The sequence below is a fragment of the Colobus angolensis genome, unplaced genomic scaffold (assembly GCF_000951035.1).
Source record: "Colobus angolensis palliatus isolate OR3802 unplaced genomic scaffold, Cang.pa_1.0 Scaffold63, whole genome shotgun sequence".
NCBI lineage: Eukaryota > Metazoa > Chordata > Mammalia > Primates > Cercopithecidae > Colobus > Colobus angolensis.
This window is the reverse complement of record NW_012119932.1, coordinates 1212187-1224527: the sequence shown is the minus strand read 5'-3', so window position 1 is coordinate 1224527 and position 12341 is coordinate 1212187. Positions and strand designations below refer to the sequence as shown.

Genomic DNA, 12341 nt, shown 5'->3' with positions numbered 1-12341 from the left:
AGTAGCTGGGATTACAGGTGCCCACCACCACACCTGGCTTATTTTTGGTACTTTTAGTAGAGATGAGGTTTTACTATGTTGGCCAGACTGGTCTTGAACGCCTGACCTCATGATCCACCTGCCTCTGTCTCCCAAGGTGCTGGGATTACAGGTGTGAGCCACCGCGCCCAGCCCAGATGAACAGATTCAGCCTTTTGAAGTATTTCTTCATAAGTTACAAAGAAGAAGTAAAAAAATATTAAAAGCTGCTGCCTTTTTAAAATCTAGAAGGCTCTATTTCTACTCCATCTTGCTAGTGTCAAGCTTTTAATCTTTCTTTATGCCTCTGTGGTGTTGCCATCTGCTTTTTGAATAAGGCTCAGTAATCAATACAGCAGGAAACTTGCTGGGGCTAGATAAGTCTCCTGTCAAAACAAAGGAGAGCCATGCATTTGCCACTAAAGCAAAAAAGAAGTGACAGACCAGACTGCCATAGAAACACCTTTGTTTCCATTGCGGAGACTTACCTAAGGCACAAGGGGGGTTTTGTTTTCAGGAAATTTAGGCAGGGAAGAGGCACTTCACCTGGATGCCCTGAAATGAAGATTTGTTTCCTAAGATTTGAGTTGAGGAATTCTGCATTGGGAAGAGAGAGATTCATTTTTAAAAATTGTAACAGGTGTGGGACTTCATTGCATTTCTTAAAATACATTTCATATGTACATTTTAAAATTAATAATCTTCCCTTATTTGAAGCTTAATGATCCAGCAAACTGGTCCATCTGGAATACTGCCTGAAACCAATAAGAATAGAAAAAAAAAGTTGAAATAATCAAAATAGACTCTAAAGTGACCATACCCCAGCATCTGCTCCTCATTTATGGAATCCTTCTGTGAGCCTGTATTTCCTAGGCAGTAGCTGATACTCTTTGGAGCCAGACCCTTGGGTTGAATCCTGGCTCTGCCAGTTCCTAGCTGTGTGGTTTTGGGCAAGTTACTTTAGCCATTTTTTCCTCAATCTTCTCATCTCTAAAATGGAGATAATAATAGAGTTGCTGTAGAATTGAGTTAATACCTGTGCAGCAGTGCCTGGTATGTGGTAAACAGTAAATATTAACTATTTCTTATCTTATTTGCTCTTACTTTATTATTTATTATCTCATATACCCTGCATGCTTAGTGATCTAGTTTCCAGATATACAGGCAATTATAACTATGATTTAAAAGGGAGAAAAGACATTTATAGAGTTAAGTCTTTATTTTAGGATTAAAATAGCCTATATTTTAGGATTTGAGCTGATAGCTCAAAATAAAGAATAAGAAAACTTGAAAACTAAGCATAAGAACTTAAAAAGTACAACACTCTGGGCTATTTAAGAAAATAGTCATAAACTTTCAATGACTCCAGAGGGCATTAGCGAATTTCAACACAATTCAGTACCTATTGTTCAGAGTAATGATTCTGATTCATGAAGAAGATGTTAAATGCTGTTCATAGTGTTCAGTTTAGAGAAATCAAAGAATTTTACATTTTAGGAAAATTCCAAAACAAACTTTTAAAAAAGGCATTTAAAGGTCCATTTCTAGAAGATTTGGAATTACATAAACTTCATTTATTTGAATTTTTTCTGCCTCCTCTTTTCAGTCCAAGTTATTTTTTTCAGAATTATTTATAAATAATTGTGGTTTTCAGGCACAAGTATTATTTCTGTTAAATGCCAAACACGTCTTCCCTGTACACACCTCATCTTAGCTTTCATTTTAGCCATTCCACTGCTCAGTAATATCTCCATACAAATCTCCTCGACTGTCAGGCTGACCAGGTTTTGCTCTGCAAATTACGTTTACCAGGAATTGGCAGTCTGAGGTATGTGAGATGAGATATACATCATGCCAGTTGCAATACAACTTTTAATGTTTACATACACATCTTTGAACTAGAAAGATCATTTTGCTCTAAAATCTTTTTTAAAAAATTTAATTGTGGCAAAAATACATAACATAAAATTCTAACTATCAATCTATTTAAGTGTACAATTCGATAATGTTATTCACATTTTTGTGTGACAGAGCTGTAAAAATTTTTCATGTTGCAAAATGGAAACTCTATACCCATTGAACAACTCCTTATATTCCCTTGCCCCTAACCCTTGGAAAACACCATTCCACTTTCTATTTCTATGAATTTATCTACTTCAAGTACCACATCTAGGTGATATCATAGAGTATTTGGCCTTTTGTGAGTGGCTTATTTCACTTAGCATAATGTCCTCTATGTTCAACCATGTTGAAACAGATGATAGAGTTTCCTTCTCTTTTCAATCCTGGATAATATTCCATTATTTTTATATATCACATTTTGTTTATCCGTTTATTTGTTGATGAGTATTTGGGTTACTTACAACTCTTGGCTATTTTAAATAGTGCCACTATGAATATGGGTATGCAAATATCTCCTCAAATTACTGCTTTCACTTATTTTGGATAGATACCAAAAAGGGATTGCAAGATCACATAGTAATTCTATTTTTAATTTTTTCAAGAACCTTCATGTTGTTTTCCACAGTGGCTACACCATTTCATATTTTCACGAACGGTACACAAGAGTTCCAATTTTTTCCACATCCTCAGAAACATTTATTATAATTATAATTTTTTGATAGTGGCCACACTAATGGAGGTGGGATGATATCTCAATGTGGTTTTGATTTGCATTTCTCTAAGTATTTAGGGATGTTTAACATCTTTTCATTTGCTTATTGGCTGTTTGTATATTTTCTTTGCAGAAATTTGCCCATTTAAAATCAGACTATTTGTTTTTCTGTGTCATTGAGTTGCAGGAGTTCTTTATGTACTCTGGATATTAGCCCTTTATCAGATACATGGTTTGCAAATGTTTTCTCACATTCTGTAGACTGACTTTTCATTCTGTTGATTGTATTGCATTCTTTGATGCAAATACGTTTTTAAATTTGATGTAGTCCCATTTGTCTGTTTTTGGTTTTGTTGGTTGTGGATTTGATGTCATATCCAAGAAACCATTCCCAAATCTAATGCAATAAGGCTTTTCCCATTTTTCTTCTTGAGTTTAATAGTTTCAAGTATTATGTTTAGGTCTTAAATCATTTTGATTAAGTTTTGTATTTGGTGTTAGGTAAAGATCTGACTTTATTCTTTTGCATGTGCATATTCCATTATCCAAATACCACCTGTTTGAAGAGAATGTCCTGTCCTTACTGAGTTGTTGAAGATAATTTGAACATTATATGTAAGGGTTTATTTCTGGGCTCTCTATTCCATTTGTCTATGTGTCTGTCTTCATGCTGGTACCACAGTTTTGATTACTATAGCTTTGTAATGTGTTTTGAAATCAGAAAGTGCGATGCCTCCAACTGTGTTCTTTTTCAAAATTGTTTTGACAATTTGGGGTCTTTGGGATTCCATGTAAGTTTAGGAAATTTTTTTGATTTCTGAAAAAAATGTCATTAGGATTTTGATATGGATTACATGGAATCTGTAGTTTTCCTTTGCTTTGAATAGTATGGATATCTTAACAATATTCAATCTTTCAATTCAGTGTTGCAATGAACACTGGATATCACTTATTTATATCTTTTAACACTTCTTTCAGCAATATTTTACAGTTTTCAGTGTATTCCTCTTTCACCTTCTGGGTTAATCCTAATCATTTTATTCTTTTTGATATTGTCATTTTATTCTTTTTGATATTATTGTAAATGAGATTGTTTCTAAATTTACTTCTAGATTATTCATTGCTAGTATATAGAAACAACGAATTTTGCCTTGTTGATTTTGTATCCTACATGTTTGCTGGATATGTTTATCAGGTCTAGTAGTTTTTATCGTGTGTGGAATTTCAGGGTTTTCTACCCTCAAATTATGTAAGATCTTGTCATCTGTGAAGAAAGATAATTTTACTTTTTAATTTCCTTTTTGGATGCCCTTTAGTTTTTTTCTTGACTAATTTTCCTGGCAAGGACTTGCAGTACCATGTTGAGTGAAAGTGGAGGGAGAAGGCTTTCACACCTTGTACCTGAGCTTAGAGGAAAATTTTTCAGTTTTTTACCATGTTTTCATGGTTTTCAGTTTTCAGTTTTTTGAGTATGATGTTATCTGTGGTTTTTCATATATGATCTTTAAAATGTTGAGGTATTTTCCTTCTATTTCTAGTCTATTGGGTTTTTTAAATCATAACAGGGTGTTGCATTGCATCAGATGCTTTCTCTGCATCACTCGAGATAATCGTTTGGTTTTGTCCTTCATTCTGTTGATGTAAGTAACCACACTGATTGATTTTTGCATGTTGAACCATTCTTGCATTCTAGGAATGAATCCCACTTGTTTGTGGTGTATATGATGTCCTGTTGAATTTGGTTTGTGAATATGTGGTTGAGATTTTTGAATCAATATTCATCAGAAATATTTGTCTATTGTTTTCTTTTCCAATAGTATACTTATCTGGCTTTGGTATAGTGTAATGCTGACATCATAAAATGAATTTGAATTTGGAAGTGTTCCTTTCTCTTCAATTTTTTTTTTTTTTTTTTGAGACAGGGTTTCACTCTGTCACCCAGGCTGGAGTGCAGTGGTGTGATTTCAGCTCACTGCAACCTCTGCCTCCCGAGTTCAAGTGATTCTTGTGCCTCAGCCTCCTGAGTAGCTGGGACTATAGGCATGTGCCACCACGCCTGGCTAATTTTTCTATTTTTAGCAGTGACGGGGTTTCACCATGTTGGCAGGATGGTCTCAATCTCCTGACCTCATGATCCACCTGCCTTAGCCTCCCAAAGTGCTGGGATTACAGGTGTGAGCCACTGTGCCCGGGCTTCTCTTCAATTTTTTGCAAGAGTTTGAGGAAGATTGTTGTTAATTCTGTTATACATCTTTAGTAGAATTCTCCAAGGAAGACATCTGGTTATGGGCACCTTTTTATTGGGAAGCTTTTTGATTACTGAATTTAATCTTCTTACTAGTTCTATGTCTGTTCTTTTTTATTATTATTTATGATTCAATCTTGATGGTGTGTATGTTTCTAGGAATTTATCCACTTTACTCTAAACTCTTGACCACCATATCTTATGCAATTGGATCTGGTCTACTCCTAGGAACCTGGATTTGATTGTGAGTTCTTAAGAGCTGTCTTTTGTAAATCTCAGCTGGTGGCTTGTTAAGATTCATCAAAGTAGGCTTCTAATATTGTAAGCAGCTTCCTCATTCACAGGGGTACAATAATGATGGCAATGGTGGGCCATCCAGAGCAGCTGCTGTCATTATGCCAGCTGCATTGGGGAGGTGAGAGCAGTGGCAGCAGGAGTGGTTGCAGGAGCAGCAGTGGCAGCAGTGGGTCCTCTGTGCCCTGCATCCCTGAGGCAATCAACTGCACCACCCCCACCCTTACATGGCCAGGCAGAACCTGTTCCCAGGCCCAGAGCCTCTGCTGTGGCCTCAACCTTGCTCCCTGCCACATCCCATGGGCCCATAAGCACGGGGCCAAAGGTGCAGCCAGAACTCACGGGGCCAGCCCCAGGAATATCAGAGTCATTTGTGTGGGGTTGGCCGGGTCCACTGTACCACGTGCATCTCACCCATTGCCCTGGGAGCCATCACAAAGGGGCTAGGCTGGGTGGTCACCTGCTGGTGGGGGAGCAGCATGGTCAGGCACGAAGGGTGGGCAGAGGTGGAGCTGGGTCTGGGGCAGTGCTGTGCTGCATGGAGCCAGTGGGAGCTGGGAGCAGGCAAGAGCCCACCCTCCCATGTGTGGCTGCAGCTGCCCAAGTTGTGGCTGTGGACCCAGGCATTTTGCATTCTTGGGGGGTCCACACAGGCTTGAAGATGTCTGCTCCCATTACCTGGCCTCTTCTTGCTTTCATTGCCCACTCCAATCACGGAGCCCAGATGCTGTTGCAACCTGACAGGGTGTGTGCATACTTGGGGCAGTGCTAAGAGACCAGCCCCTGCCATATTGGCCCCCTCTAGACTTTTGGCACCAATGAGCATGGAAGGGAGGCCCAGAAGGTGCTGAGAGCACTTAGCACTGGCATGCAGGCACCCCTTGGCACAAACAGCCTGGGTGCCATGAATGATGGCAGGCATCAGACAAGATCCTGGGAAGAAGAGGGGAGGGTCCCCATTGAAACCCCACCTTCAGACCAGGGAGGGCCTGAAGCCTGGGGGCTGGGCTGCTGATCCCCTGGACTGAAGTGGGAACTTGTGGTGCCTTTTCCAGACCTGCCCATGGCCACCCATGGACCAATGGACGTGTACTTCCTCTCCCCTGAGATCCATAAAAGCCCTGGACTCAGCCAAACTCAAGGAGATGATGGGACAACTAACTGCAGAGAGAAGCTGCCCACCCCAGGGTCTCCTCTTTGCTGAGGGCTGAGGAGATGATGGAACATCCAGTTGCAGAAAGAAATTAACCTCTATGCTGAGAGCTGGACAATTATCAGGATGATGTGCCTCACAGAGAGGAGCTACTCTCTCTCCTGAGAGCTGAACACTCATTGGAACACTCTGGCTACAGAGAGGAGTTAGCCACTGTAGGTCTCCTCTGAGCTGTTCTATTGCTCAATAAAGCTCCTCTTTATCTTGTTGACCCTCCACTTGTCTGTGCACCTCATTCTTCCTGAATGGAGTACAAGAACTCAGGACCCACTGAATGGTGGGGCTAAAGAAACTGTAACACAAACAGGGCTGAAACATGCCCCTTGTGTGCCATGTTGTGGGTGACAAGAAGGAAAAACTAGAGAAGGAAAGAAGAACTTGTCCCTTTGGGGAACCCAGACCTGGAAGCTCCCTGAGCCAGGGCTGTGATACCCTTTTTAGGTCTCTGTGGTTCCTGGCATCTCTAAGCTTCTGAGCACCACACCACGTTTCTTGGTGTTAGCTGTTGTTATGGTTTGGCTGTATTCCCACCCAAATCTCATCTTGAGTTTTAGCTCCCATAATCCCCATGTGTTGTTGGAGGGACCTGGTGGGAGGTAACTGAATCATGGAGGCAGTTTTTTTCCATGCTGTTCTCATGATAGTGAATAAGTCTCATGAGAGTTGATGGTTTTATAAAGGGCAGTTCCCCTTCACGTGCTCTCTTGCCTGCCACCATGTAAGACATGCTTTTGCTCCTCTTTTGCCCTCCATCATGTTTATGAGACTTCCCCATCCATGTGGAACTGTGAGTCTTTTAAATCTCTTTCCTCTATAAGTCTTGGGTATATCTTTATAGCAGCTTGAGAACAGACTAATACAGTAAATTGGTACCGGTAGAGTGGGGTACTGCTATTAAGATACTCTAAAATGTGGAATTTACTTTAGAACTGGGTAACAGGTAGAGGCTGGAACAGAAGAAGACAGGAGGCTGTGGGAAAGTGTAGAGCTTCCTAGAGACTTGTTGAATGGTTTTGACCAAAATGCTGATAGTAATATAGACAATGAAGTCCAGGCTGAGGTGTTCCAGATAGAGATGAGGAACTTGTTGGGAACTGGAGCAAAGGTGATTTTTACTGTGTTTTAGCAAAGAGACTGGTGGCATTTTGCCCCTGCCCTAGATATCTGTGGAACTTTGTACTTGAGAGAGATGATTTAGGGTATCTAGCAGAAGAAATTTCTAAGCAGCAAGGTAACAAGAGGTGACCTTGGGTGCTTTTAAAAGCGTTTAGTTTTATTCATTCACAAAGAGATGATTTGTAATTAGAATTTATGTTTAAAAGAGAAGCAGAGCATAAAATTTTGGAAAATTTGCAGCCTGGCAATGCAATAAAAAAGAAAAACGCATTTTCTGAGGAGAAATTCTAGCTGGCTGAAGAAATTTGCATAAGTAACAAGGATATGCAGAAATTTGCACAATCACCAAGACAATGGTAAAAAATGTTTCTAGGGCATATCAGAGGTCTTCATGGCAGTCCCTCCCATCACAGGCCTGGAGGCCCAGGAGGAGAAAATGATTTTGTGGGCTGGCTCCAGGGCTCCCCTGCTTTGTGCGGTCTTAGGACTTGGTGTCCCCTGTCTCAGCTGTGGCTAAAAGGGGCCAAGGTACAGCTCAGACCATTGTTTCAGAAGGTGCAAGCGCCAAACCTTGGCAGCTTTTGTGTGTTGTTGGGCTTGCTGGTGCACAGAAGTCAAGAATTGAGGTTTGGGAACCTCTGCCTAAATTTCAGAGGATGCATAGAAACACCTGGATGTCCAGGCAGAGGTGTGCTGCAGGGGCAAGTCCCTCATGAAGAACCTCTTCTAGGGCAGTGCAGAAGGAAAATGTGTGATGGGAGCCCCAACACAGAGTCCCCACTGGGGCACTGCCTAGTGGAGCTGTGAGAGGAGGACCACCATCCTCCAGATCCCAGAATGGTAGATCCACCAACAGCTAGCACTTTTTGCCTGGAAAAGCCACAGATACTCCACACTAGCCCATGAAAGCAGCCAGGAGGTGGACTGTACCTTGTAAAACCACAGGGGCAGAGCTACCCAAGACCATGGGAACCCACTTATTGCATCAGCATGACCTGGATGTGGGACGTGGAATTAAAGGAGATCATTTTGGAGTTTTAAGATTTGACTACCCTGCTAGATTTTAGACTTTAATGAGGCCTATAGTCCCTTCGTGTTGGCCAATTTATCCCATTTGGAATGGGTGTGTTTACCCAATGCCTGTACTCCCATTGTATCCAGGAAGTAACTGACTTGTTTTTGATCTTATATGTTCATAGGTGGAGGGGACTTGCCTTGTCCCAGATTAGACATTGGACTGTGGACTTTTGAGTTAATGCTGAAATGAATTAAGACTTTGGGGAACAGTTGAGAAGGCATGATTTGTTTTGAAATGTGAGGACATGAGATTTGGGAAGGGCTGGGGTGGAATGATATGGTGTAGCTCTGTCCCCACCTAAATCTCATCTTGAATTGTAGCTATCATAATCCTCATATATCATGGGAGGGAACTGGTAGGAAGTAATTGAATCATGGGGGTGAGTTTTTTCCATGCTGTTATCTTGAAAGTGAATAAGTCTCACGAGAGCTGATGGTTTTATAAAGGACAGTTCCCCTGCACATGCTCTCCTGCCTACTGCCATGTGAGATTTGCCTTTACTTCTCTTTTGCCTTCTGCCATGATTGTGAGGCCTCCCCAACCATGTGGAACTGTGAGTCAATTAAGACTCTTTCCTTTATAAATTACCCAGTCTTGGGTATGCTCTTATAACAGCATGAGAATGGACTAATACAGCCATCGAAGCTGCTTATGGTATACCTGGTTCAGCTGCTGCCTTGCAGGGAGCTGGTGCCCTTGCCAGTGCCTAGAGCTGTCCTCTCTTCTGCAGCTGGTGTGCCTTGCTGCACAGTGTGTGGACCCCACACTCACTCACACCCCCCTTACTGCTCCACACCTGGCTTGCCCTTGGCAGGTGTGGGATCCAGGTCAGTAGCAGGAGCCAAGGACAGCCTTCCAGGCTGAGTGGGCATAATGCACCTGGCAGGCCAGAGCAAAACTCAGGCCTAGGTGCCACTGGCCATGGAGGTTTCTGGCTGGCAAAATGACACTCCAAGGATCCCATAACAATAACTTTTAATTTTTATATTTTTATTAATTTTTATCACAGGCTACTCATAGAGCAGTGAGGGGAAAGAAGTTCTACTTAACAAGCAGCCCCTCAGTCCAAATAGGGTAAACATTAGTTGAGCATCACTATATTTACATTTTTTTTAAAACTAGGTTAACTGATTTCCTAATGTTAAAAATGTATAATTTTCTTTAGGAGGTAACAGGGATGAAGTAGCGAGGGAATCATAGTGGTGGGTACAGCAAGAAAATATGCCTTCCAAGTTTATTGAAAATTGTAAATTTTCAATTTACAATTCTTCATTAAAAAATAAGCCAAGACCACTTGTATACTTCAAGGCAAAAGTATGAAAACAGTAGCACATTTGGTTCCGTGCAGGCGCTGCTGTCTTGGAGGTGGAGTCAGTGTAGCAGGATAATCTGCTTTTATTGATTTCAATTGACTAAGTATTTTTCTTTTCTTTGAGATCATAAAATTATGTATTAATAGAACAACAAGTTTGAGGTGGCTAATAATTCACGTTTCTGTGTTTTATGTAATAAAATTAGGAGACATTTCTTTCAAGTTCAAGGAATACTTTATTTGGCAATATGTACCAAATCTAATCAATTCAATTTTTAAACATTAATTTTTTTAAGTTGGCTGTAGAGTTAGTTTATAGCAGAGAGATACTTTAATTCCAATAAACTTTCAGATCTTCCATAAGAATTTAAAATTCTCAGCTGAGTCACTGTTGCAGTGTTGAGTCATATCATCATAAAATCAGTGATGTTCTATGTTCTAATGAATAGCATTAACCTCTGAATTTCAGCAAGGTAAAATATTTCAAGAATTCTAATGTAGTCTTAGTATCTAAGACTTAGCTTACCTGGTTTACTTTAGTTTACAAATCCTTGCTGGATGAATATTTAGTAAATGTAACTTACAACAAACTCCACATGCTATATTCATAGTATCGTGATATCATAATGGAAATAATGATAAACCACTGAATTGCTCTTCTCAGGATCCTTTGATTCTTTCTTTCTGCCTAACTTTTTAGCTCTGAAGTGTTCCGAGTCTCACCACTTGGACCTATTTCCTTGACAGTATGTTTAGAGGTTCTAGCAGGGAAATACAGCTGCTTGTGTACCCTTGAGTGAAAAATGGTTCTCCTCTATTTGGGAAGGTCATCCTCTTTGACCTAGCAAGTAGCTTCAGGAAGGACACGCATGGAGTGGTGAGGAAGAAAAAAGACACCTGCCAAGTCAGCCAGATTAGCTGAATCAATCCTGGCAATCAATGAGGTGGCAGATGTTGCAGCAGGGTTACTCTTATATTTTTGGATCTATTTCCTTCACTGACTGAAGGCATTTGCTTAGTGATTTAATCTTATCTAATGTCATGGATTTATCTGTGATCTTTATGCAAATGATTCCCAAATTATACAGCCCAGACATCTCTTCTAAACTTTATACTAGTTTATCAAACTACCTATTTGAGATCTAGATCTAAATTTTTGAATAATCACTTCACTGTGATTTCCAAAACGTGATTTCCAAAACTGATTTCCAAAACGTGATTTCCAGAACTGATTTCCAAAACGTGATTTCCAAAACTGAACCTCTGATCTTTTCCCTAAATCTACAGCCTTTCTCAGATCAGTTGAATGACAACTCCATACTTAAGTTTGCTCAGGCCAAAAACCCTGGAGTCATCCTTTATTTTTCTCTTCCTCTTATACCCTGTAGTTAACCCATTAGGCCATCATGGCGTCTCTACCCTTTTCAGACTATGTCTGTGTCTGGTGGAATAGTTATTCTCATTACTTAAAGACAATAAGGCTCAGAGACATTAAGAGAACAGCCAAAATTCACATGGTTGGGAAGTGATGAAGTCAGATTTCAAATTTATCTTTTCTGACTGACCACAACTAACATGCTCTTTCCATAATACTAATGCTTCTCCTAAATAAATGTTATAATTACTTTTTTATTTACATAGTTTAGAAATATGATTTGACCTATTGTATAACTGGAGCTTTATAAAACAGTACATGTTATTTTGATTAGTTTCTATAGGAATTCTCTATGCATGCTGCCGTTATTTCGTGAATACTTGCTAACTTAGTTGAATTGACTGGTACTCTTGCTATATTATGTTGCTCTGGGTTAGGAAATGTGTTTTCAATTGCAACATATAATTGGATATGTGTGTATTAGATGGAAAAGAAGAGGTTATTAATGAAATTAAAATATTCAACAAGGTCCTTTGGAAACCTCTTTTTCAGAGATTTCTTGCTATGTCTCTGACTTTAGAATATGTATTAGCTTTTTTATCTTACATAAAAATACTTGTCTAATTGCTGGAGTTTTTGTGACATGTAATATTGATCTTAATGCTAATCATTTAAGCTTAGATTATGGAATAATTTAAATTCTTTAAAATTTTATCTCAAGGGCCTCTGAAAAGAGGGACATCTTATAATTCTTAAATTCACTAGATTCTAAGTTCCTCTAATAGATTATAGTGTCAAAAAGGCAATGTGTTGGAATCATGGTAGAGCAATATCATAAAAGAAATTTCAGTGTTGGTTAGATTATTTAAATACTCCAGTTTTACTGATGTAGTTTTTGTAGTTTAGTAGAAGTTATTCCTTGCTATGTAATTAAATGTAGCGAAAATGAAGTATGCTAAGCTAAATTTTGCTTGGTTAAAATTACATATATATATATATATATGTTTTTTTTGTTTTTTTTCTTTTTTTTTTTGAGATGGAGTGTCACTCTGTTGCCCAGGCTGAAGTGCAGTGGT

At 39.5% G+C, this 12341-nt stretch overlaps 1 protein-coding gene across 1 annotated transcript in view; it reads left to right on the top strand.

Annotated features, from left to right (window-relative positions):
- Positions 1–12341, top strand: part of GPR158 (G protein-coupled receptor 158) — a 438191-nt gene that overhangs the window by 196462 nt on the left and 229388 nt on the right. The gene's annotated exons all lie outside the window — the stretch shown is intronic.